At 37.8% G+C, this 27,554-nt stretch overlaps 1 protein-coding gene across 3 annotated transcripts in view; it reads left to right on the top strand.

The window, feature by feature from the left end:
- LOC125240781 (integrator complex subunit 8) overlaps positions 1-23,806 on the top strand; it is a 54,536-nt gene extending 30,730 nt beyond the window's left edge. The window contains exons 11-13 of one of the 3 annotated variants that reach the window (XR_007178669.1): positions 12,276-12,453; positions 22,235-22,293; positions 23,519-23,806. The gene's annotated coding sequence lies outside the window, so the exon portion shown is untranslated. The remainder of the gene's footprint in view (positions 1-12,275; positions 12,454-22,234; positions 22,294-23,518) is intronic. The other 2 variants (XR_007178670.1, XM_048148855.1) reach the window with 2 other exon arrangements.
- Positions 23,807-27,554: the final 3,748 nt, after the last annotated feature.

The raw sequence follows: 27,554 nt of genomic DNA, 5'->3' as shown, positions 1-27,554 counted from the left end.
GGCTCTAAACAAATGAAAGTCTGAGAATAATAACAAGTGCGAGGTCTGGAGAATAAGGTGGGTGGGGTATCGTCTCCCAGCCCAAGTTCTGCAGCTGTTGGCGAACGGTAGATGCGACATGAGGTCGAGCGTTATCATGTAGTAAAATTACAGTGGCTCGTCTTCGTCGTTTTTTCTTGATAGCAAAAGATAGTTCGGTGAGCTGTGTTGAATATTTGTTAGCGTTTACAGTTTCATTGTGTAATAGTTCATGAAACAGCATGCCTTGCGAGTCCCAGAAACAACAAAGCAAAACTTTTAAGCGGTTCTTTTGACTCAGCTTCGGTTGAGTTGGTGGCGTTTCTTCTCGAGGCAGCCAAAAAGCTCGACGTGTATCGTTCTCATAATAAATCCATGATTCATCTCCCGTAACCAGATCAGTCAAAAACTCTTTACGTCGGGGTCGCAGCAAAAGTGATTGACAGATGGCGACACGGACTGCACGACTGGCGTCGGTAAGGATGTGCGGTATCCATCGAGCCAAAACTTTTCGATACCCAAGCTCATGCAGATGGTATTCCATAGCGTGGAGACTGCAGTTAAGTGCTTCCGCTAATTTACGAGTAGTAGCATCAGGATTCGACTGTAGTTCGCGGCGTAAATCGTCATGATTGAATGCAAGTGGTCGCCCTGAGCGTGACTGACTTTCAAGGCTCCTGTCTCCTGATTTAAAACGGTCAAACCATCTGGACACCGTGGCATGGCTTGTACTTCCAGCGCCCAATGCAGTGTTGATATTGTCAGCCGCAGCCCGCGCACTGTGGCCTAACAAGTACTCGTATAAGTAAAGTGTTCGAACTTGTCGCTCGTCCATTTTATTTCAATCTAACTAAACCAATCACGAGGGCGGCTTTATATACCCTCACATTAGAAGTACCTAGAATGTTCTACAACATACTAGAATATTATCGAAACCAATTAACTTAAGAAAGGAAATGTATAGAGTTTTGTAGAGTGTGTCATTACTTTTGTGCCAACCCAATATTAGTAACATAATATAAGGTACAGCGGGGCAGATGTAACTGGTCCATTTTTAGGGTTCCGTAGTCAACTAGGAACCCTTATAGTTTCGCCATGTCTGTCTGTCCGTCCGTCCGTCCGTCCGTCCGTCCGTCCGTCCGTCCGTCCGTCCGTCCGCGGATAATCTGGGGGCGTCCATTAATCGCGTCATACGTTTTTGGCTTATTTTAGACCCCCCCCCCTCCCCCATGGTGATCTTTGGTGATATTTTCAGGACCCCCTCCCCCCCTGGCTAATATGACGTGTAATTTTTTGGCAACTCAAGTAGACTTTTTTCCAACCCACGAATCAACCAAATCTTGGCGCGAAATTCAAATTTTCTATGAGAATTAAACCTTCGCCCCCTCATTTTTAAGGTTCCGTACCTCAAAAAGGAAACCACTGAACCGAAACTACTGAACCGATTAACTTGTTTGGCACACATAATATGTAAACTTGTGACCCAAAGACGGGCATGTAATTTAAATAAAATAATAAAAACAACTATATACACTTTTGGGGGGTAAAAGTGAAAATTAGAAATCAAAGTTTTTTGAAATAGTTTTTTAGCGTGTTACATATCAAATGAAAGAGCGTTAATTGGGCCATTTTTTTTTCAAAGTTGTCCACCCCACTTTTTTTTTATTTGGAATAATTTATGTGCTTTACACTCAGAATCGCGAGCTCTTTCAATCCTAATAGGAGTAAAAAAGTGTCCCAAGGTTTTTCCCTATTCCGTTACCAGTTTTTCATACATTTTGTATGGCGGCAACGGAATGGAAGATCTAAAAAAATATGGAAATCTTGGGACATTTTTTTCTCCTATCACGATCAAAAGACCTCGCGATTCTGAATATAAATCGCGTAAAAAATACCCATGTTACAAAAAAGTGGGGTGGACAACTTTGAAAAAAAATGGCCCTTATACGTATTTAAAAATATAATTATGTTTTTAATAATTTTCAGTCAAGTAATTTAAGAAAACAGACAAAAATGACCATTAAATTGGACTTAAAAGAAAAAAAACTCAAATTACGAATTTCACTCACTGGGGCTGCAAGGACAAGTTACCAAATCTTTTGAAAGTGTTGACTGTTGAGTGCGTTTGAATATTACATGTACATTCATTTTTGTTTCGTCTTTTTAGGGTTCCGTAGTCAACTAGGAACCCTTATAGTTTCGCCATGTCTGTCTGTCTGTCCGTCCGTCCGTCCGTCCGTCCGTCCGCGGATAATTTCAGTGACCGTTAGCACTAGAAAGCTGAAATTTGGTACCAATATGTATATCAATCACGCCAACAAAGTGGTAAAATAAAAAGTGGAAAAAAATGTTTTGTAAGGGTACCCCCCCCCCCCTACACGTAAAGTGGGGACTGATTTTTTTTTTCATTCCAACCCCAACTTGTGATATATTGTTGGATAGGTATTTAAAAATTAATAAGGGTTTACTAAAATCGTTTTTTGTTAATATTAATATTTTCGGAAATAATCGCTCCTAAAGGAAAAAAAGTGTCCCCCCCCTCTAACTTTTGAACCATATGTTTAAAAAATATGAAAAAATCACAAAAGTAGAACTTTAAGTAGTTTTTGAGAAAAATACGGAAAACTACGGAACCCTACACTGAGCGTGGCCCGACACGCTCTTTGCCGGTTTTTTATAAATTGTTCAAAATATTATTATTTTCTTTACAATAATGACTTAGCGCCTCCAGAAGGCGCTTAAGCTCTTCTTGTGATGTAAGGAACCCTTACAACACGAGTCCAACTCACACTTGGCCGGTTTTTAAGTGTTATGGCTCGTCTATGATTCCGCCAACGTCAAGGTTTAGGAAGGCACGCGTGTTTTGAAGACAGTTGGCCGGTGAGCTCTACATTTGTCAAATTTGCCGCCTTTTTTCAGTGCCATGATTAGGTTGACCGTCTATAACCGACTGTCCGTGTACACGTCATGAGGGCAAACAAAAAATCTTTGAGAAGTAAAAATAACACACTGCACACAGCTCTTTTTTTCTTCCTTGATGGTCTCATCGGAAGATCAGCGCTGGAAGTCACCAGCAACACGCTGAGATGAGGCCATTTCGTGGCACTTCATTCCGTTCTGTTTGTGTTGTAATGTGTAATTGGGTGAATCAACTTTTCTTTGCCAGCAAAATTACGCATACTTCGACTACATGTGGTCAGAAAATTTAATTTGTATTTAGTGTAATTAGTTTATACTTATTATATTAAAAACAGATATACAAGCTATGCAATACATCATGTTTTTATAGGATTTGCTATTTTATTACTTTATTTCGAGCAGTGACCCAGTGGACATAGCTGTCCCTCACTTTTGTATGAAAAAAGTGTCTCTTCCACTGGGTCACATATAGATTTAATTGTAAATGTTTTTTTTTTTAATTATTCCCTTAATGTAAAATAAAAATAAGGATCTTTATTCACGATGGCCAGGTTAAAACTCACAAAAGTAGAGCTAATAATAAGTATGGGCAATTCTTGCAAAAAGCAAGAAAAAGTTGATTCACCCAATTAATCTTGACTTGACTTGACTTCACGAATAAATTATATTCTATTCTATTCTGTTCTCTTTGCACTGCACAACGCAAGTTCTGACTGTAAAAGTTGATATAAAAATAGCTCAGAAATATGATTTTTTCTTTACGTTAGTGTAACAAAAAAATACACGTGATATGTTCCTAACCCCCCCACCCCCCATGGTGATATTTGGTGATTTTTCATGACCCCCTCCCCCCCCTATGCAGTATGACGCGATTAATGGACGCCCCCTCTCAGTAACCGTAAGCACTAGAAAGCTGATGTTTGGTACCAATATGTATATCAATCACGCCAACAAAGTGCAAAAATAAAAAATGGAAAAAAATGTTTTATTAGGGTACCCCCCCCCCTACATGTAAAGTGGGGGCTGATTTTTTTTTTTCATTCCAACCCCTACGTGTGATATATTGTTGGATAGGTATTTAAAAATTAATAAGGGTTTACTCAGATCGTTTTTTAATAATATTAATATTTTCGGAAATAATCGCTCCTAAAGGAAAAAAAGTGCGTCCCCCCCCCCCTCTAACTTTTGAACCATATGTTTAAAAAATATGAAAATTGTTTTGAACTTGATAGGTTCAGTAGTTTTTGAGTTTTTGAGAAAAATACGATAAACTACGGAACCCTACACTGAGCGTGGCCCGACACGCTCTTGGCCGGTTTTATTTACAATGTTTGCATTATTAAATAGAGTGTCCACCGGTTATTATATATGGTAGGCCTGCCTGTTCAGTGGATACATGTAGAACTCAACATCATAGTGTAATAATGGAAAAAATGGATCAGTTACAATTGTCCCCCAGTCGAGATTTGCCCCGCTGTACCTTACCACACAAATCTTACGATACTGACAAATGATATTAATAAGGTCACCTGCACTAATTTACAATTTGAACATTGAATTTGAATTTTTACACTAGCTTTTGCCCGCGGCTTCGCTCGCGTTAAAAAGAGACAAAAAAGTAGCCTATGTCACTCTCTATCCCTTCAACTATCTTCACTTAAAAAAATCACGTCAATTCGTCGCTCCGTTTTGCCGTGAAAGACGGACAAACAAACAGACACACACACTTTCCCATTTATAATATTAAGTATTAAGATGGATACCTACTCAGCAACTTTCACTATTTTATTCCTTTATGAGAAAATACAATTTCAGACCAGCAAAAATCGGAGCAATGTATTCAGTGTTGCATAATATGTCAACTTACGTCCTGAATATTGAGTTGGCACAAAAGAAATGAGACACTTGGTTTACGTTTTATATTTTTTATTATTATTACAATACAAAAAGCTTAGTCGATGATGTAATCACCATTAGCATCTATGACTTATTGCCAACGATCCGGCAAAGTTTGGATGCCTTTCGCCCAGAACTCTGCTGGCTGTGCCTCGAAAAAGTTGTTCAACTCCACCTGTACATCATGGAAATCATTGAATTATTTACCCCGTAAATGTCGTTTCAGGGCTCTAAACAAAAGAAAGTCTGATGGTGCGAGGTCTGGAGATTAAGGTGGGTGGGGTATCGTCTCCCAGCCCAAGTTCTGCAGCTGTTGGCGAACGGTATATGCGACATGAGGTCGAGCGTTATCATGTAGTAAAATTACAGTGGCTCGTATTTGTCGTTTTTTTCTTGATAGCAGAAGATAGTTCGGTGAGCTGTGTTGAATATTTGTTAGCGTTTACAGTTTCATTGTGCAGAAACAGCATGCCTTGCGAGTCCCAGAAACAACAAAGCAAAACTTTTAAACGGTTCTTTTGACTCAGCTTCGGTTGAGTTGGTGGCGTTTCTTCTCGAGGCAGCCAAAAGCACGACGTGTATCGTTCTCATAATAAATCCATGATTCATCTCTCGTAACCAGATCAGTCAAAAACTCTTTACGTCGGGGTCGCAGCAAAAGTGATTGACAGATGGCGACACGGACTGTACGACTGGCGTCGGTAAGGATGTGCGGTACCCATCGAGCCAAAACTTTTCGATACCCAAGCTCATGCAGATGGTATTCCACAGCGTGGTGACTGCAGTTAAGTGCTTCCGCTAATTCACGAGTAGTAGCATCAGGATTCGACTGTAACTAGTTCGCGGCGTAAATCGTCATCATTGAATGCAGGTGGTCGCCCTGAGCGTGACTGACTTTCAAGGCTCCTGTCTCCTGATTTAAAACGGTCAAACCATCTGGACACCGTGGCATGGCTTGTACTTCCAGCGCCCAATGCAGTGTTGATATTGTCAGCCGCAGCCCGCGCACTGTGGCCTGACAAGTACTCGTATAAGTAAAGTGTTCGAACTTGTCGCTCGTCCATTTTATTTCAATCTAACTAAACCAATCACGAGGGCGGCTTTATATACCCTCACATAACTCACATTAGAAGTACCTAGAATGTTCTACAACATACTAGAATATTATCGAAAACAATTAACTTAAGAAAGGAAATGTATAGAGTTTTGTAGAGTGTGTCATTACTTTTGTGCCAACCCAATACAACAAATAGGTACTTACATTATATTATATGAGATGATATGACAGGCCAAATGATGGTGTTACTGTTAGTTAGACTTATCGGGTAGGTAGACGGTGGTCTGGTGGTAAGCAGTCACCGAAGCCTATGCTATGGCTATTCTGTTCTCCATTTGGGCACGATATTGCTGCTGGCTTTTGATTTTGATGAACTATTTGATTTTCACTCATTCCAAGTTTTTTTTAAAGTGGACTTCCTTTGTGTGTTTTATATAACTGGTCAACATGTAATCTTACATGTTGATATGAATTACTTATTTTCCTATTATTTTCATGTTTTAACTTATGTAAATAGGTAAGTATCAAATACAAAATCTGTATGATTGCCAGTGGGTATTAACGTACCTTGCAAAAATAGTTATTTGTTATACAAGGGGGCAAAGTTGTATTTTAACGCCGAGTGTGGAATTGAAAAACGAGCAAGTGAAAGGATTCTATAGTTGAACCACGAGCGAAGCGAGTGGTTCGAGAATAGAATCCTGAACTTGCGAGTTTTTTAACACACGAGAAGTAAAATACATTTGCACCCCGAGTGTAACACAAAACTTTTCCCTCACTATAGCGAGGAATGCGCATATGCTTCATGCGGTTCAATTAATCATCATGCGGGACTTTACACATAGCTATATCTTTCCAATTCTTCGCTAATGTTTGCGAGTTATTGTGATTACCTACATAATATATCGTTATGTACTTATATGTTTGTAACTGCAACAGTACTGTAAGAGAGACGGACGACGGACGGACGGTTACTAAACTGGCGATCGAAGAGCTGACGCCTTCCTCGCGCAGCGTATCACAGCATTTCGATACAGTGAGGAAATGTTGCACGCGTCCTTCATTAAATGCCTCAAATGCGTATTTTACTTATAAATGACAGAATTTTACCTAGGACACAGTATATAAGGACGACTCAGTAGTTAGGTACTCCGGCAGCAGGGACGCGAAAGGTAGGGGGAATCCGCTATGAAACGGACGGGGTATGAAACGGACACTGTCGATATCTTTAAAAAATCGAAGAGAACATGATCATGTCGTATGGTTATTGGCAACGCTGATGACCATAGGTAAGCCCACAATAATGACAGATCCCGGCGGTCATTACTTAGTTTCACTATTTCGCACATTGTAGAACCGCGCGAGTTTAGTACAAAGTGTGGTATATTTGCAAACTGATTTAAAATTCCATAAAAACTTAAACTACAATTGTAATGGTGGTACTAGTTGCGATATATTCTCAAGAAAATACGGCACGGCGGTGAGACATAATCTTATCAATACTTAATAATTAGGAATTTAGGTAAAATGTTTATTAGATTTTTCTCACTAAAAATGAAGTTTCATTAAATATGGTGTATTAATAATTATACTATAGTATATCCGAAATGTATAAGGATAGTAAAAAAGTTCCTTAGTTTTTAACTACAGCTTGACGACCGGTCTGGCCTAGCGCGTAGTGACCCTGCCTGCTACGCCGCGGTCCCGGGTTCGAATCCCGGTAAGGGCATTTATTTGTGTGATGAGCACACAGATATTTGTTCCTGAGTCATGGATGTTTTCTATGTATGTAAGTATTTTTATATTATATATATCGTTGTCTGAGTACCTGCAACACAAGCCTCCTTGAGATTACCGTGGGACTCAGTCAATCTGTGTAAGAATGTCCTATAATATTTATTTTCACCACACCAACTGGTAAAGGCTTACTTTGCTATTCGAAAACAGATAGCAAAATTGAATTTTATCCACAAGAGTGCAAAGTAATTACATACAAATTTTAACTTGATGTCTTGAGCTGGCTGGTATAATTTACGTGCAAATGATGATTTTGAATCATAAATATTGATTAGATTGATAGATTTGATTTAGTTTGATGTTTTATAGTCTATAGTCGTATAGGTATAGTATTTTGTTTGTGTTGGTGTGGTGAAAAATCTTGTGTTTCACTCGGTGGCAAAGTTTGTTTAACCTTCGTGCCTTGAAACCCTCGCAACGCTCAAGATTCCACTTTTTGAACCACTCGCTACGCTCGCGGTTCAATATTGGAATCTTTCGCTTGCTCGGGTATCAATATTGGCACGTGCGGTTAAACAACAACTTTGCCCCCTTGTAAAACAAATAACTATTATTAAAAAAGTATGTAATTTTGCTTCAAAGTTAAAAATGTCCGTTTCATGGCGGATCTCCCCTACCTATTACGTTCGAAAGCACGTGGTTGAACAATCCATACTAATATTATAAATGGGAAAGTGTGTGTGTCTGTTTGTTTGTCCGTCTTTCACGGCAAAACGGAGCGATGAATTGACGTGATTTTTTAAGTGGAGATAGTTGAAGGGATGGAAAGTGACATAGGATAGTTTTTGTCTCTTTCTAACGCGAGCGAAGCCGCGGGCAAAAGCTAGTATTACTATAAATATAAATGTTACTCGACATCGTCCAAATTAAGATGTTGTTATTTAATACTATTAACTATTTGCACAGAATATATAATAAGTACAAGTACAGAAGGCCCACTCCACTGCTTTGATGTTCACGAAATGTCGCCTTTTTAAATGCCTACAAAATTCTTACAAAGAAACCAGCCGCACGTGCGCGGCGTCCGGTGATAGGGTTGCCTATGGGTTGAAACGAATTAATGCCCAGATAACATATAATACTATTATATTAAAGTCTTGGGTACCTTCTAGGTATATATACAGTATTTATATATTTTTATTGAAGTTCCAACATCACAAGCCTTACTGAACTTTTCGTGGGACTTTATCAATACATATCTGTGTAAGAATGTCCTATGGTATTTATTTCATGCATGATGTCTATTTAAATGAGCATATAGCAAAAAATACTCGCGACGTAAAGTAACAATAGAAAGTGCGAACCTGCGTTCCGTGAGAACGCGAGCCACCCCTGATTAGGCCGCGAACTCGCGGCCGCCAGCATGTACTTGTAGCGCGGCGATAGAATCGCGGAGTGAGCCGCCCCTGCTATAAGTATTAGTATAATAATTTTTAAGAAAAAAAAACCGCCTTCCTTTGGGGTTCTGGTGATAAATACTTTCAAATGTTGGATTATGTTATCAATTCGTCTGTATATTTTTTAATGTTTGTTATTCGATATCTCCGTCATTTTTGAACCAATTTTGAAATTTGGATGATTCTGAAGTACTTACAGATGAGAATGATTATCAGAACGGAACTCTAACCAGGGGCGGCTCACTCTTCATCAGCAGTTCCACTGCACCAAATGTCACTATTCTGGACGTAAGTGCATGCTGTTCTTATAAAAATACCAAAGTCACTATAAGTGTGCCGTTCAGATTTGAGGATTTCCGTTCTGACCATCATTAGCAGTTCCGCTGCACCAAATGTCACTGTTCTGGACGTAAGTGCATGCTGTTCTTATAAAAATACCAAAGTCACTATAAGTGTGCCGTTCAGATTTGAGGAGTTCCATTCTGATCATCATCAGGAGTTCCACTGCACCAAATGTCACTGTTCCGTACGTAAATGCATGCTGTTCCTTTAAAAACACAAAAATCACCATATGTATGCCTTTCAGATTTGGGGAGTTCCCTCGATTTCTCCAGGATCCCACCACCAGAACTGGGTTCTGAGAAAAATGGGACCAATTTGTATGCATATACATTCAATCAAAAAAAAATATTTCAAAATCGGTCCAGTAACGACGGAGATATCGAGGAACAAACATTAAATAAATTAAAATAAAAAAAAAATTTTTAAGAAAAAAAACCGTCGCCTTTCGGGTTCTGGTGAAAGCTACTTGCGAATGTTGGATTATGTAGAAATGTGTAGGTATTTTTTAAAGCTGCTTTTAATGCTTTAATTATTAGATGGCAACACAAATGAATATACGTATAACGTTAAGGTTTGAGGAGTTTCCTCAATTCCTCATGAATCCGATTATATTGGGTTGGCACAAAAGTAATAACACACTCTACTAAACTCTATACATTTCCTTTCTTAAGTTAATTGTTTTCGATAATATTCTAGTATGTTGTAGAACATTCTATAGGTACTTCTAATGTGAGGGTATATAAAGCCGCCCTCGTGATTGGTTTAGTTAGATTGAAATAAAATGGACGAGCGACAAGTTTGAACACTTTACTTATACGAGTACTTGTTAGGCCACAGTGCGCGGGCTGCGGCTGACAATATCAACACTGCATTGGGCGCTGGAAGTACAAGCCATGCCACGGTGTCCAGATGGTTTGACCGTTTTAAATCAGGAGACAGGAGCCTTGAAAGTCAGTCACGCTCAGGGCGACCACCTGCATTCAATCATGACGATTTACGCCGCGAACTACAGTCGAATCCTGATGCTACTACTCGTGAATTAGCGGAAGCACTTAACTGCAGTCACCACGCTGTGGAATACCATCTGCATGAGCTTGGGTATCGAAAAGTTTTGGCTCGATGAGTACCGCACATCCTTACCAACGCCAGTCGTGCAGTCCGTGTCGCCATCTGTCAATCACTTTTGCTGCGACCCCGACGTAAGGAGTTTTTGACTGATCTGGTTACGGGACATGAATTATGGATTTATTATGAGAACGATACACGTCGTGCTTTTTAGCTGCCTCGAGAAGAAACGCCACCAACTCAACCGAAGCTGAGTCAAAAGAACCGCTTAAAAGTTTTGCTTTGTTGTTTCTGGGACTCGCAAGGCATGCTGTTTCATGAACTATTACACAATGAAACTGTAAACGCTAACAAATATTCAACACAGCTCACCGAACTATCTTCTGCTATCAAGAAAAAACGACGAAGACGAGCCACTGTAATTTTACTACGCATCTACCGATAACGCTCGACCTCATGTCGCATCTACCGTTCGCCAACCCACACACATACCAATACATAATTAGGGTGTAGGGGTAGGGGTACCTATTCTTACAAAAGGCGTAGGCACCAGTGCACGTGGAACTGTTCAAATTTCAATGCCCTTCTTAGCTAAGTGGTTGAAAGAAAACGAAATTCTGATTTTGCAGTGACATTGCTCATGCTCATAACACAATTGATTGAACCATCATCCTCCTTGCGTTATCCCGGCATTTGCCACGGTTCATGGGAGCCTGGGGTCCGCTTTAACAAATAATCCCAAGATTTGATTGAACCATTGAAACCATATTCCAGGCTAGTTTTACGACAACCAACGGATTGAAGAAAGGGGTCATGAAATTCTTAACCCATCACTAAGGATGATTACATTTCACTACTTCCCGTTGACATAAAAATATCATTTTATCGATTTGGCAAATATCGGGCGAGTCCGACTCGCACTTGTCAGGTTTTTTCTTTAAAAGTTATTTCTAGATACTGGGGGCCGATTTTTGAGTCAAATTTTGCAGTAAATTGTTTATCGATAACAAAGTGATTTTTTTATATAAATCACATATTTTGTAATTTTTATTGTATGTGAGACCCATACTAAACAAATTAAGAAAAATAAATTCAGCAGTAGTAAATAACAATGATGATTTGATGTCGAATTTAAAACATTGACCCGAAATAGCAATAGATTGATAATATAAAGGTAGGTACGTAATATTATGATAAAAAAACTATCCTTTTTCTAACCACATAAAGCCTGGAATCCTGCGGCATATCCATACTAGCATAATGTTTGAGGTCATTCACCCCGTGTGGCATCCAAATCCCCGATCTCTGTTAATAACACTAGTATATTTAACTGAAATTCCCAAATTGAAAGGGGGACTCCTTTCCATTTTAGCATTTTCGCTCCCGTAGCGTCTTAAAACTGTACCTATAATGGTTTTAACATCACATGTTAAAACTAGTTCTACTTATTTAATACTAGCTTTAGCCCGCGGCTTCGCTCGCGTTAGAAAGAGACAAAAAGTAGCCTATGTCACTCTCCATCCCTTCAACTATCTCCACTTAAATAATCATGTCAATTCGTCGCTCCGTTTTGCTGTGCAAGACAGACAAACAAACAGACACACACACTTTCCCATTTATAATATTAGTATTTATTAGTAATTAGTATTGTATAATAGTATGGATAAATAGAGTGACAGTTTGTAAGTATTATGGTAGACCTAAGTACATATTCTGTTTTAATTTAAATCATGTAAGTATAGGTATTCATTTTGAACAATAACAAGGATCATGTTTTCGTTAAGACATTATCGTAACCTTGATGGGCCTGAGAAGTCGCAGCGTCAATAGAAAACCTGCCCTTTGTGAGATGAGGTGTGAAGCCGGCGCCCGCCGGCTCGACTCGAGTTGTCTGCTCGTCATGTATGACCTTTGCAACATAATGCTGAATTAAATTTCACCCTAGACTTTATTGATTTTCAGGTAAGTGCCTATACTGTGTAACATTCCCACTTCCAACAATTACGAACAGGGGGCCGATTTTTGAGTCTCACTGTCACTAAAATACCGGTTGAAAACGGTGAATTGCCTATTATTTTCAGTGACAATTTTCTGAATTCGAACGCCGTGAGACTCAAAAATCGGCCCCCAGTATCTAGAAATAACTTTTAAAGAAAAAACCTGACAAGTGCGAGTCGGACTCGCCCGATATTTGCCAAATCGATAAAATGATATTTTTATGTCAACGGGAAGTAGTGAAATGTAATCATCCTTAGTGATGGGTTAAGAATTTCATGACCCCTTTCTTCAATCCGTTGGTTGTCGTAAAACTAGCCTGGAATATGGTTTCAATGGTTCAATCAAATCTTGGGATTATTTGTTAAAGCGGACCCCAGGCTCCCATGAACCGTGGCAAATGCCGGGACAACGCAAGGAGGATGATGGTTCAATCAATTGTGTTATGAGCATGAGCAATGTCACTGCAAAATCAGAATTTCGTTTTCTTTCAACCACTTAGCTAAGAAGGGCATTGAAATTTGAACAGTTCCACGTGCACTGGTGCCTACGCCTTTTGTAAGAATAGGTACCCCTACCCCTACACCCTAATTATGTATTGGTATGTGTGTGGGTGAGAGTACCCTATTAGTTTTGATTCCCTTGAGAATGTTATAGAACATTAATTTAAAGTAGAACAGTTACCGTAAGTAGGTAATAGTTTGATTTTCTCACAGTCACAGCTTCATTCAAGGGCTGTACTGTAGACCTCAATCATTAATATTTAGCATATGGTTTTAATTTCAATTCCACCTCAAACAACAAATTGATTCTATAAGGACCCATTTAGACATTTAAACAGTGCGAGAACTTGCATGCGATTTTCATTGTGTTAAGGTCATTCCTGTGCTGAATTGCATGTAATTAATCTCACATTGCGCGCTGTGATAAGGGTTCCTTTTTCATTTTGGTGAACTTAATTACTTAAAACCTAAGAATATTGAAACAACATTGTTTATGTAGAGCGGTCTATCACTCATAGCTATTTCGGGAAATGGTGGATGGAGGACACGCATGTAATTATAAATAACCGCGATGACATTAAATATCAACTGAAATTGACCGGTCTGGGTTTGACAACCGGTCTGGCTCAGTCGGTAGTGACCCTGCCTGCTAAGCTGCGGGTTCGAATCCCGGTAAGGGCATTTATTTGTGTGATGAGCTCAGATATTTGTTCCTGAGTCATGGGTGTTTTCTATGTAATATATAACTATGTATATCGTCGCTTAGCACCCATAGTACAAGCTTTGCTTAGATTGGGGCTACTTAAGTTGATCTGTGTAAGTGCGTTTTCACATTATCCGATCCGACATCGGATGTTGGACCGATATCCCATACATTACAGGCGCCATCTTAGATTTTTTCTATTAAAATCCTTCCGACATCCGATATCGGATCGGATAATATGAAAACGCACTAAGGTGTCCCCAATATTTATTTGTTTATTTAAATTGATAATAATGAGGAATTCATCTGCAAAGGACGCGAACCAATTTTCTGTGGAGGAGGATGAACGCAGCGGGACGTTGCGGCTCGTTGGCAATAATATTCGGCCTATTCGACAGCCGGATACCGGGCGGCGCGGGCACGATGGGCGGCGTAGGTTGCAACGTGTTTCTGGGCATTTTCAGAATTTGGGACCCCCAAGTGAAACACAACATTTTTCACCACACCAACACGTACAAAATACTGACTATAAAACATCAAACTACATGCGGCTTTCCAGGAGAGAAGGGCCTTTATGATTAACTTGCAATAAAGTTACAACATAAATTCAGTTTCAAATGTCCTTATTGTACATTCATTGTACCTATACCTACATAAAACCACAGAATATATAATAGTACAAGTACAGAAGGCCCACTGCTTTGATGTTCACGAAATGCCGCCTTTATAAATGCCTAGAAAATTCTAACAAAGAAACGAGCCGCACGTGCGCAGCGTCGGACGATAGGGTTGCCTATAGATTAAAACGAATTAATACTCAGATAAAATGTTATACTATATCATATTTAAGTCTTAGGTACTTTCTAGGTATATATACAGTATTAATATATTTTTGTTTAATCCCTAATATCACAAGACTTATTGAACTTTTCCGTGGGACTTAATCATTAGTAGATGTGTAAAATTGTCCTATTTATCCATGGTGACATTTAACTAAGCATTATTAGCCATTCCACACGCCGACATCGCATATAAACCTTAATAAAAACTCGCGACGTAAAGTAACAATAAAAAGTTCAAACGTGCGTTCCGTGAGAACGCGCGCCACCCCTGACTAGGCCGCGAACTCGCGGCCACCAGCATGTACTTTTAGCGCGGCGATAGAATCGCAGAGTGAACCGCCCCTGATAAAACATAATAATTAATGATCCTTTAGGCATGTAACGCCTCGTACTTATAGCCTGAGCCAGAGCAATCCATTGCTATGCAGAATTTCGTATAATTTTTAATTTACTTATGCCTGGTCACTGCTGGACATACGACCCTAAAAATCATCATCATCATCATATCAGAGTTTTGAATATTCACGGTTATTTTCATTAGACTTATATTGACCGGGATATAGACCGTGATTACCTTTTTGATTTTTGTCGAGCTCCCGATGTTCCCGATATAAAATTTCAATCGTGAGGATGGCTTCATCATCATATCAGCCTTATATTGGCCACTGCTGAGCATAGGCCTCTCTTCTATAAGTAGTAGGTACGCCACTTCTCCCAGTCCTGGCCCCGTAGCCGAATGGCATTTCTACGACGCGAAACGAAAACGAAACTCCGCGAAAGGTAGTCTAGCTCTGTCGCGCCAATACGCAAGAGCGATAGAGATAGATAGCTACGAGCGTTTGTGCATTCGGCTACGCACGAGCTATAGGTGTTAAAGTTTGAAGGCACGTTTTATATAAAAACATGAAGAAATGTACGTTATGTTTATGGCATTTTAAAACCTATATTTTTTTGTTTATTACTTTGTCGTATATATATTCAGAATGTATTTAGTTGACGATCAAATACGATTTAATGAAACAGTCGAATACCTACTTAGTTGGTTTTTCCTGTAGAAATAAATGTTTGCATATTTCTCTTCTTTATACATATAACCCATTGTTTGTCTTAAATTAAGCTTCGTTTTTCATATGATGTTTTCGTGATTAGCAAAAAGTGCGTTGAGAACCTCCTCCGTTTTTTTTAAATCGGTTAAAAATACACTAACACAAACGGTTTAAGCTGAAGGAATCGAATTTAGTGTAATTTTATGTTTCATAACTTCGATGACCGTTACTAATTACAGTGTTACATTTAAATCAAATCTTTTTTGCCACTTCACCGACTGGTAAATGCTCTCTTAGTTCTTCGAAAATGGACGAGAGAGTTGCATTTTATCGACAAAATCTTGTGGTTTGCATTAGTGCAAGGTTATTCATACTAATTTTAATTTGGTAACCTAAGCTGGTTGGCAAATAACCTTAAATTAACCTTTGAATTACGATAAATTTACAAATCGGTTCAGACGTCTGTGAGTAATCGCATAACATGTATCGTTGTTTTAACAACTCGAAGTGGAATTGACCTACGTAACTAAATTCACTGCGCCAAAGTCACTGTATTGTAGACGTAGGTAGATGATATTCTTATTATTAATAAAATAGTGATAAAGTTATTTAATGTCATCTTCATCGCTGTTGATTCCCATACAGCGACATCTAGCAACTATTCTTAACGCCTTACCAGGTGAGCGTCGAATCGAGCCCTGCATACGTTTACAATGAACGGTGAATCCGATTCGACGCGTCGCTAATGGACGTAGTTTTATAAGAAATTCAGAAGGCGGTTAAGTTCATGTCGAGATCTGGATGTAGCACAAGGCAAGGAAATCAATGCCACAAATTGAACTCCAGTTCAGTAGAACCACCTCAAACCTCGTAACGTATCGTACCATATTTCTATCTCGGTCTAAAGCTCGATAAACAACTAGCTATCTCTGCGTTCAAGAAAATGGACTTATGCAGACGTTTTGACAAAGGTATCATAACTAAATAGTACCATGAGTGCTTCCAATCACTTAATACCTAGTTAGTCTAGCATTGTCAGCCGTGTTACGGATGTGTTTGTATCGAATTCCACCAGCGATGAAGATGTTGTTTAATAACTTTTTATCACTCTTGCGCAGTAAGTGTGCAATCGCACGCAGGCGTATAGGGCCCCATTTAATAAACAATAAAAATTGTAAATTGTAAATTGTACCGACAATTTACAATTCTACAAGTTTCTGTTCAATAAAAATTACAAGTTACAAATTTGTCATAGTGGAAAATTTACATAATTGTAGGAGTTTAGCTACAATTTTACATATTTCTGTTCAATAAACATTTTCACTTGACAGGTGATTTTTAACAATTTTGTAAGGAAATGTGCTTTATTGAACACATAATTGTAATTACAAGTTTACATATTATGTAAATTGTAGTACAATTCTGACAGGAGATTAATGCTGTGTCAAAACTCGATTTGAAGTGTGCTTTACGATCTGCATAATCAAAAAATATGGTTCTAACAACTAGTAGTGACAGTAATGGGACGATTATGAATATCGACGATTTTTTCGTAAAAGGATGCATTTTACTTTGGATGTAACGGATTTTACGTTCAATGAAAAATTCCGGGTGAGCATAACTACCGTCGAATATTTACTTTTAAGAATAGGGCAATAGGCCAAATAGGGGGTTATCTTCAAAGTGAGACTAATAGAAATGCAGCTCTTTCACACACTGAACAGATTTTGTGTGCGATGCACTGGATGAGCTGTGGCTCTCAATATCATGTGGTAGCAGATGCATATGGAGTATTCTAGCCTTTTTAGGGTTCCGTAGTCAACTAGGAACCCTTATAGTTTCGCCATGTCTGTCTGTCCGTCCGTCCGTCCGTCCGTCCGTCCGCGGATAATCTCAGTAACCGTTAGCACTAGAAAGCTGAAATTTGGTACCAATATGTATATCAATCACGCCGACAAAGTGCAAAAATAAAAAATGGAAAAAAATGTTTTGTTAGGGTACCCCCTACATGTAAAGTGGGGGCTGATATTTTTTTTCATTCCAACCCCAACATGTGATATATTGTTGGATAGGTATTTAAAAATGAATAAGGGTTTACTAAGATCATTTTTTGATAATATTAATAGTTTCGGAAATAATCGCTCTTAAAGGAAAAAAAAGTGCGTCCCCCCCTCTAACTTTTGAACCATATGTTTAAAAAATATGAAAAAAATCACCAAAGTAGAACTTTGTAAAGACTTTCTAGAAAAATTGTTTTGAACTTGATAGGTTTAGTAGTTTTTGAGAAAAATACGAAAAACTACGGAACCCTACACTGAGCGTGGCCCGACACGCTCTTGGCCGGTTTTTTTATACATATTCAAGGATTTCAGTTGCTCGGCAATCTCTATCCACTTCTTTATTTTAATCTCGTGCGATTAATTTTTCACTAAACAGACCAAACAAAATATCCTTATTTACGTAAATGAGAGATAAAATTTTAATTTTTTTGTTGATTTCCATACTTAATATTAAACAGTTAAACGGTAAACCAAATGATAGAGAACTTGTTGAAAATTTACATTTTATGTAAATTGTAAGTTACCATTACAAATTTGTGAGTACAATGTTGTCATTGTAAACTACAGGCGTTTTTTACATATTTAAATGTTTATTAAACGGCTTTTACAATGGTTACAATTGTACATTTTCTAATTGTAGGTTTCTTACTTATTTGTAGGTTTTATTAAACAGCACTTGTAGCAAAACTTTACAAATATGTCACTTTTTTACAAAATTGTTGAATTGTAATGTTTATTAAATGGGGCCCAGGAGTAAAAGAAAAAACTTTTTCCCAAGGGAGTGTTTAAATTTGTATTTTGGACTACCATAAATACTTTTTTATCTTTTTATTGCAAGTGTGATGAAAAACACTGCGTGTAACTGGGGGCGTAAGAATATTGCAAACATGATTGCTTTAAATCGCCCCAGAAACCTATGTAATTACCGTCACACATTACTTTTTCTTACTTATTACTTCATCTACGCCTACATTTTAGTGACTTTGGCGTAAATGATTACTAGAAAATTTTAAATAAACTATTACTTCAGGTTATTGTGCGTACAAAAACTATTTACCTATATTAAATGTAACAGTGTAGATAGTGAAATTTTGAACATAAATTATGGCGGACTTCGGATTGCTGAGACAGTGAACTAGTATGTAGTAAGTACCTATGCATATTATGCTATTACCCAAAAACGCATTAACCGATTTGTAAAATTCTTTTTGTGATTTCAAGAGAATGCTATTGCGTTACTTCTTGTTAAATTTTACTGAAATTGGTTAAAGTATTTTGTGAAAAATCTCCTAAAACCGGTTGAAGAGGATTTTTTTCAAAAATTTTTTTTGAGAATAATCCTTCAAAACCTCAAATAAAGTATTATTAATGGTTAGTAATGTTAAAAAACTTTTTATTACAAATGTACCACTTTAATTAACAATGATAAGTGAAGTTTCGTAGCATAAAATTAGAGCAGCTATACTTCCTGCAGCTAAAACCGCCTATGTCATTGAGAATATTTAATATATTTTGAAATAAGTTCAAAACTTTTGTATATTTTTTCTTTTTTTGCAAATCATTAGTAAAGTGTATGAAAAGCAAAGCTTAATCAAATTATATGTATTAATAAAAGAAATATACACATTTTTATTTCTACAGGAAAAACCAACTAAGTTTGCTACTATTTTTTTTAAATCGTAGTTTTATCGGCAATCAAACACAGCCTGGATAATTTTTACGATTAAGTATTAAACAAGACAATACGGGCTGTAGAATGCTGTATACAAATAGTAATTTTTTTCATGTTTTCATAAGAAATCGTACCTTCAAACATTAAATTCGCATTATCTCAAAATCACTTTTTTGCACATAGTCGGTATTTGCAGTAAGGGGACGATATAGTCTCATCCAGTTGTGACACCTTCCGGATGTCGTCTACCCAACGAGCCAACGGATGCCAAGCGCTTCTTACACTTGCTCTCTCTAACTATATCGTCGGGTGACAACTCACTAGAGTGTGGCTAATGAAATATTGCCCCAACTTTTGGCGGGAAATTCAAAAAATCTAGGGCTGGTCACACTTGGTATAGTAGGAGATATAGTTTTGATACTAGAAAATATTTTTGTTTTCTGTGCACACTTATATTGAAAATCAATAGAAATTGCTAATATATGTACAGAAATTTGACAAAATCTGTTAGCATTTGACGTATTAACCTAAAAGTTTTACGATGGTTATTAGCATTTAAATATTAATAATTAACGTGTATTACAAGTAGTAATGGGGAATGGATGAAAAAATTAAAAGTGCCTGTTCAAATCCTAGCTCGTACCAATGAGTTTTTCGGAACTTACGTACGAAAAACATCGTGAGGAAACCTGCATACATCAGCGAAGAAATTCAAAGATTTATGTGAAGTCTCCAACCCGCATTGGGCTAGCGTGGAGACTATATAGCCCGAGCCCTCTCAGACATGAGAGGAGGCCTGTGCCCAGCAGTGGAACGTATATAGGCTAAATTATATTATTTATTTTATTTTTTATATTTTTATATCAAATTACTACTGACCAGTCACTTCACTGATTTCTTCTAAATATTGGTTTTTCGTAAGTAAGTCGTTACGCTCCAATATTTTTATTTTATTAATGCTTTCCAGAGCTTCGAGTTTCTCCTTGTCTTTACACTCTTTTCCTGTTTATGAGATTTAAGTTTTATTATATTCACATACTTAATCAAAGTAATAGGCAAATGTTAGAACTAGTACTTAAAGTATCAAAATAAGTAGGTACGACTTGTAAACATTGCAGTTTTTCATTATATGCCGCTTCACGTCGACTTCGCTCTTGGTTGTAATTATTTATTAGCTTAAACAGCAAATTGCGGACCTCGCTTGGTATCGTCATTGTTATAATATTTAAGATTTACCCTTAATAACCCGCGAACAATTTGAATAAGTGACATAAATTGACAGCAGACTTTTAGCCTTTTTTTTTAAACCATAGACAATTGGTGATACCACAAGGAAATATCTGTCAACAATATTTGGCTAGCCAGACATAAGTAGGTACTGCCTCAAATTAATCGCCACATCTGCAGCACAGCAAGGTGCTGCAGATGTAGCGATTAATTCTGATTTTATTTTCATTAGTAATTCTTGGTTGTTAATCTTGATATATATATGTATAAAATTCTTATGTACGTAATACCGTGGTTTTCTCTATAACCACCAACTCCAATCAAATACCCCTAATTTTAGAGATTTCTGGAATGATCTAAAAAGCTCTAGAATGAACTAAGCTGAATATTATCAATCTGGAATGTTCTAGAAAATTCTAAAAATTCTGGAATAATCGAAATAGCTCCAGAATTAGTTAGGCTAAATATGATCGATCTGGACTTTTCTAGAAAGTTCTAAAAATTTCTGGAATGATCTGGAAAGCTCCAGAATGAGTTAAGCTAAATATTATCAATCTGGAATGTTCTAGAAAATTCTAAAAAATTCTGGAATGATCTAGAAAGCTCTAGAACGAGTTAAGTTGAATATTATCAAACTGGAATGTTCTAGAAAGTTTTAGAGATTTCTGGAATGATATAGAAAGCTTTAGAATGTATGCACATGCAGCGTAATATTCTTAATCTAGAATTTTCTAGAGATTTCTGAAATGGACTCGAATGTTTGCAGATGAAATATTATATATCTAGAGTGTTCTAACAAGATCTTTTCCATTCACTAATCTGTTTCTTATTTTTTTTCAATTCATTAATTAGTTTATTAGATATACTCTATATACAATGTAATTCAATGTATGTTCAATGACCGAATAGTTCTCAATACCTAAGATAGAATTCTATAATGTCCACACTAAAAAATTGATTCTTATGTATTTTTGACACTATTAAACATGCAGTGTATTTTAACCCGTACAACGCCGGGTCTCGCTGCTAGTTGTTACTAAATTCAGATACTTGTACTTATACACGATTGTTTTTGCTTAATAATTCGCTATATGTACTACTGTACTGGTAGGTGCTGCCCTCACTTTATGGGATTTTCTATGTTATGTTACTTATGATATGTTTGCCGCCCCTAACATTAATGTTGGTGATGCCCATAAAATAAAGTCACTACATTACAAGTATATGGTAAGGTATGGCAAATATAAATGTTTATGAACTCAACTGTACCATTATACCTAGCACGAATATAAAACGGTTCCGCTAATCAAACATTCAATCAAATTAACGCAATAATTGTTTCGTAAAAGCTATTCAATTGACCAATTACGTTTTCACCATGGCACTATTGAGATGTGTACCTGTAAGTTTTTCAAATAATTTGCCTACTAACACTTGTTAGATTTTCTTTTTTGTAGTCTAGAAGAGAACAAAGCAGCTATATTCTAAGCGTAGACTTAATGTTTTTAATCGTCTTAATGTGTTTTATGCCTAGTTAATCAACATTATTAAGTACATGAATATAATGTAGTAGGTAAAATGATATCCATATTTTGCGTTTATAATTACGCTTGGTCCTCACTGCGCTTGGTATTCTTTTTTATAATCCCTCGCTCGCTGGGAATTCCATTATTACATTTTCTCATTATATTACAGATATTACTGGGACTTGTACTTTACATTGAGGCGCAGACAAATACCACAGATGAAAAAAGGTACGCCTCTGCTAAGTATAAGTATTAATCATATCCACCATAGATCCGGGACCCCAAGGTCTAACGCATTTTGGGCAAAGTACGGCCCGCGGACTAAATCCGGCCCTCCGCCGGGCCTTCGAAATAAAAGGAAATAGTGTGTGGTATGGCCAACACTGTAGTAAGAATGTATTTTTGGTGTAAATCTGGCCTTCCTCTTAAAATTCCTTCGAATTTGCCCCCAATGGAAAAAGTATGCCCACCACTGGTCTAGCGATATGGATAGGTAAACATAGTATGTATAATAAAACAATAGATATATATGTATAATAAACAATAGGTATATACATAACAGTACAATAATATAAAAAAACCTTTTAAATCAGTAGGTAACATCAGGCATAGCAGGACAACTTTCAGATATAGCAGTATTTTTCTCCAAAGTTGAAATACCTTTAATTTAATTCCCTTTTCGTACGTGAATCGTACAACGTTTTACAGTACATAGGTACTTACATCCCTATTAAGTTTCGACATAGCCACATAACCTACTGTAATCTTATACTTTTAAACGAGCAATTCTTGTATATTTATTTATCTTATACTTTTAAACGAGCAATTCTTGTATATTTATTTATTTATTTATTTATATATATATTTATTTACACTGACGATCTCGGAAACCGCTCTAACGATTTCGCAGAAATTTGTTATGTGGGGGTTTTTAGGGGTGAAAAATCGGTCTAACTTATCCTTAGGTCCCGGAAAACGCGAATTTTCGAGTTTTCATGCGTTTTTCTTCGCGCGCCATCTCGTGTGCAGTAGTTGTACTGTTAAGACAGAATTCTTTCGGTCGATGTAAGTACTATTTATTGCAAACACTAGATGGCGACACAGGTCAAGGCTAAAACGAATAGAAAATACACTATTTGAGTTTTTGTGGCGAAATGCGCGCCATCTCGTGTGGAGTAGTTGTGTTGTTAAGGATGAGAATTCTTTCGCTCGATGTAGGTACTATTCATTTTTGAACTAGATGGCGACACATGTCAAGGATACGAAACAGAACCGAGCGAAGCTCGGTTGCCCAGATATTAACTATTAAGTATGTTACAACTCATTTACCTATTATTGCTCCCTCTTCCCATCCTCTCCCTTTCCCTCCAGTTGTGTTTCAATTTATTACACTATCGTTGCAAGCCTACGTTTTGCACTTGTATCGTAATTGACTACTACTGTCTGTCAACAGGCCCGTCGTCAACAGCACTAGCAGCAACGACACGGAGCAGGCCACCCCGCGCTACGTGCTACCAGCGCTTCGCCGAGCGGTGCTTATTCTGCAGACGGGCAACAAAACCGCCCTAAGATCTGATCCACTATATAACTCTCTAAAATACATGGAATACGACGACACTGGCGCCTTGTTGAACGAAGTTTTTATGTATAGCTTGAAAGACGTGGCCTCTTTTTTCCAAGTATATCTCGGCACTAAAGTATGTTATAATTCTTGCTAGAGTTAATAAAATGTAATAATAAACAATATTCTTTATTTTTAAATGTAAGGTCAGATGGCAGTCGCTTTCGTAAAACTGGTGCCTACGCCAAATCTTGGGATTAGTTGTTAAAGCGGACCCCAGGCTCGAATGCCGTGCCGGGATAACGTAAGGAGGATGATGATGATTCTTTATTTTTAAAATTCGACTTGGCCACTCAATATAATATGCACGTAACTCCAAAATGGCCAAAATATTTTTTATTTGTAAGGTACAGCGGTGCAAATCTCGACTGGAGGGGCCATTGTAGCTAATTTTTTTTTCCATTGTGATGTTAAGTTCTACATGTATCCACTGAACACGCCTAGTCGCCTACCATATATAACCGGTGGACACTCTATTTAATAATGCAAACATTGTAAAACATGGAAAAAATGGACCAGTTACATTTGCCCCCCAGTCGAGTCCCGCTGTACCTTAATCATTATTGAAAAAAACCGGCCAAGTGCGAGTCGGGCTCGCGCACAAAGGGTTCCGTAGCAGCAAACCAAAATTACAGTTAAATCAACCTATCTCAAAAACTATAAGAGATACTTTGATCAAACCAAAAATCGTTGAAAGAGTTAATTAGCATGCATCACCTCTATTTTTTTTAGAATTTTATACCCCGTAGTTATAAAAATAGAGGGGGGGGGGACATACTTTTTACGACTTTGAGAGCTGATATCTCAAAAACCGTTCACTTTAAGAAAAATGTTTTTTAGAAAACTTTATATCATTTTAAAAGACCTTTCCATTGATACCCCACACGGGTATGTACATCGAAAAAAAAATTTTCATCCCTCAGTTACATGTATGGGGGGCCCCACCCCCAATTCTTTTTTATACTATTTAGTGTCATAATTTTGTAGCGGTTCATACAACACATATTCCCATCAAATTTCATCACTGTAGTACTTATAGTTTCCGAGTAAATCGGCTGTGACAGACGGACAGACGGACAGACGGACAGACGGACAGACGGACATGACGAAACTATAAGGGTTCCGTTTTTGCCATTTTGGCTACGGAACCCTAAAAATTGGTTGTCTGTAAAGTCGGTTTACGGACGGTAGTTTAACGTGATAACGTCAAACATTACAGTAGTATAGACAGGGGCGGTCAGAGTATAGCAAAAGGGGCCCGATTCTGGGACTTTTTTCACGTTTTTTTTATTTATTTATTTATTTATTAAAAATACACAAAAGTTAACAGTATTTCACCAAAGCACTTATGTGGTAATATAATTATGTACATGTTAAATTGACATAAATAAAAGCAAACACACTTAAAAGTTAAACTATGGTTATTACATTAATCACCTAAGGAGTGTAGAGTCTATGAACCTTAAGAGTTTTCTGTAAAACACACCAACACTATCAGCAAATATGTCAATATCGTCTGTCTCCAACATGATGCGGTTAAGAGCAGCTCGGGCTCGAGCGGTGCGCCGGCCGCCGCGAACAGGCGCCGCCGCCGCCGCGCCGGCACCGCGCCCGGCATGCCAACCACGACATTCGCTCTTGGCACTTGCAGCCCCATTCTCTCAAGCACGGATGCGTCATCTACTCTATGGTGAAACAGTTGGCGGTAATGCATAATATGCAGCAGTTTCCGTCTGGTTTCTAGAGTTTGAAGACCAACCATTCCTGTTACGAATAGAGATGGATACATATATGGGTAATATCCGTACAGTCGTTTGTAAATGTGCCTACAGAACTTCCTCTGCACTCTTTCTAGCATAGTGTTTTGTTCTTATTAGAAAGAATGCATTAAAATAAGCATCTTTTATAAATTAAAGTTTTTTTTAAAACCTACTAATTTAGGAGTTAGAGTGGTGCAAAGTTGCAAAATTTTCCCGTAGCATTACTAAGGCGCCAGAGACAGAAAGTGATATCGACGGAGCCCCGCTTATTACAGAAACTGCACAGAATAGGAGCCTTCGGCCGTTTGAAGATACCTGAGGAACCTAACCTATACCTATATAAAAGTCGTCATTTTGTATCCTAGACCGTATGCGAGACACGCGTTAATTTTATTAATGTGCTAGTGCCATTTACTAATCTTAGAACCCTAATATCTCAGTAAATATTAATGGAGAAGAAAAAGTTTATATAACAAAACATCCTTATTTAAACGTGTTCTATATGATTTATCAATATTAACATAGGTTATATTGGTAAAAAAAATCATCGTAAATTTATTAAGTCTCTGGCGCCTACTATGGGAAAATTCGCAACTTCGTACTGCTCTAACTCCTAAATAAGTAGGTTTTTCAAACAACTTCATTCTATAAAAGATGCTTATTTTAATGCAATCTTTCATGTTTTTAAATTACAAACACTCAAAAATAATAAACACGGGCGCGCCATCTGTCGCAGCTGTGGTGCTTTACTCAGGCCACACGCTACAAGTGCTACAACCATACCGAGCGCATCGATCAGCCGCTTAGTTCCAACGCGCGCCAATAGATGCTCATCACAGGGTTCTCTGTGCACTGTGCGACTGATGCAAGCGTTTTTTTCTTTTCCTTATTTTCAATTCCTTAAAATATATCGAAACCCTAGTTTGAATCATCATCATCATCCTCCTTGCATTATCCCGGCATTTTGCCACGGCTCATGTGAGCCTGGGGTCCGCTTTGACAACCTAGTTTGTATATAACACTAAAATAATATAAGAAGTTATAAAGTCAGGTAATATACAGATAAAAATACTACTACTATGGTAACCTCATTAACACTGGCTACACGTGCGAGAGGGACACCAGCCCAAACAATGCCCTCTCATGTGGACCGTTCTCGCTAGTCTGATACGATCACCTTTCTGTATCAGTGATAAGGTTCAATTTAGTAATGGCAAAAAATGTGATTGCGCTGTCCCCTGTAAAGGTCTTTGGTATAACAATCTTCATAACTGTTCTAAATTTGAAATCGATAAGATATTTATAATAGTGTTATTGTGAATTACAACATAGATTCGCACCATAAGGGATCTTAGCTATGGAACCCTAAAAAGGGTTTTCTGTAATCTATGGTCTGTGGAGTCTTTCTTTTTTTTGACGTGATAACGTCTAATAACTCGTTACTACGGGCAGCATGCACGAAAAAGATGACGTCATTGTCCCGTTTCCCAATATAGCTTAAGCGCCATCTAATGGCGCGCGTTGGAACTAAGCGGCTGATCGATGCGCTCGGTATGGTTGTAGCACTTGTAGCGTGTGGCCTGAGTAAATAGACGGAGAGCTGGCAGGATTTTGGAGTAGGTCCTTGAGGCAACCTGGAAAGGTGCTCAGATGCTTCTCTGATCATAGCCAACATCAGGTCTGCAAGTCTGGCAGCTGGGGAGCGGGGCTTTATCGAGCTATGAATTTTTAAAGATTTAATTTTTTGAGGCCCAAAAAAGGTGTTTGAGGCAACCTGGAATTATTAAAAAGTGAAAATAGAGTTCCTCAGAAGTCGCATAGTATTTATGCCAGATCATTTGGCCGGGTCCTTCACCGTGCCAGAACGGTACAAAGTGGTAAAAAAAAAAATTCCAAAAAAGGTTCTTGAGGCAGTCTGTCATTTTTACCAGTGAAAGATGAGGGTCTAAATAGCCATGGAAAAATAATGCCATGACATGAGGTGGGGTCCGTACCCTGCCATTCGATCTTGAAAGTCATTTTTTTAGTTTTTCGTAAATAACTCGTAAACGGTGGCCCACAGCAAAAAAATATGTTAAACAGAAAATATCTACATAAAATTTCCTACA

This window comes from Leguminivora glycinivorella, chromosome Z, assembly GCF_023078275.1.
Source record: "Leguminivora glycinivorella isolate SPB_JAAS2020 chromosome Z, LegGlyc_1.1, whole genome shotgun sequence".
Taxonomy (NCBI): Eukaryota; Metazoa; Arthropoda; class Insecta; order Lepidoptera; family Tortricidae; genus Leguminivora; species Leguminivora glycinivorella.
The sequence above is the reverse complement of the archived record's forward strand: the minus strand, read 5'-3'. Positions and strand labels throughout refer to the sequence as shown.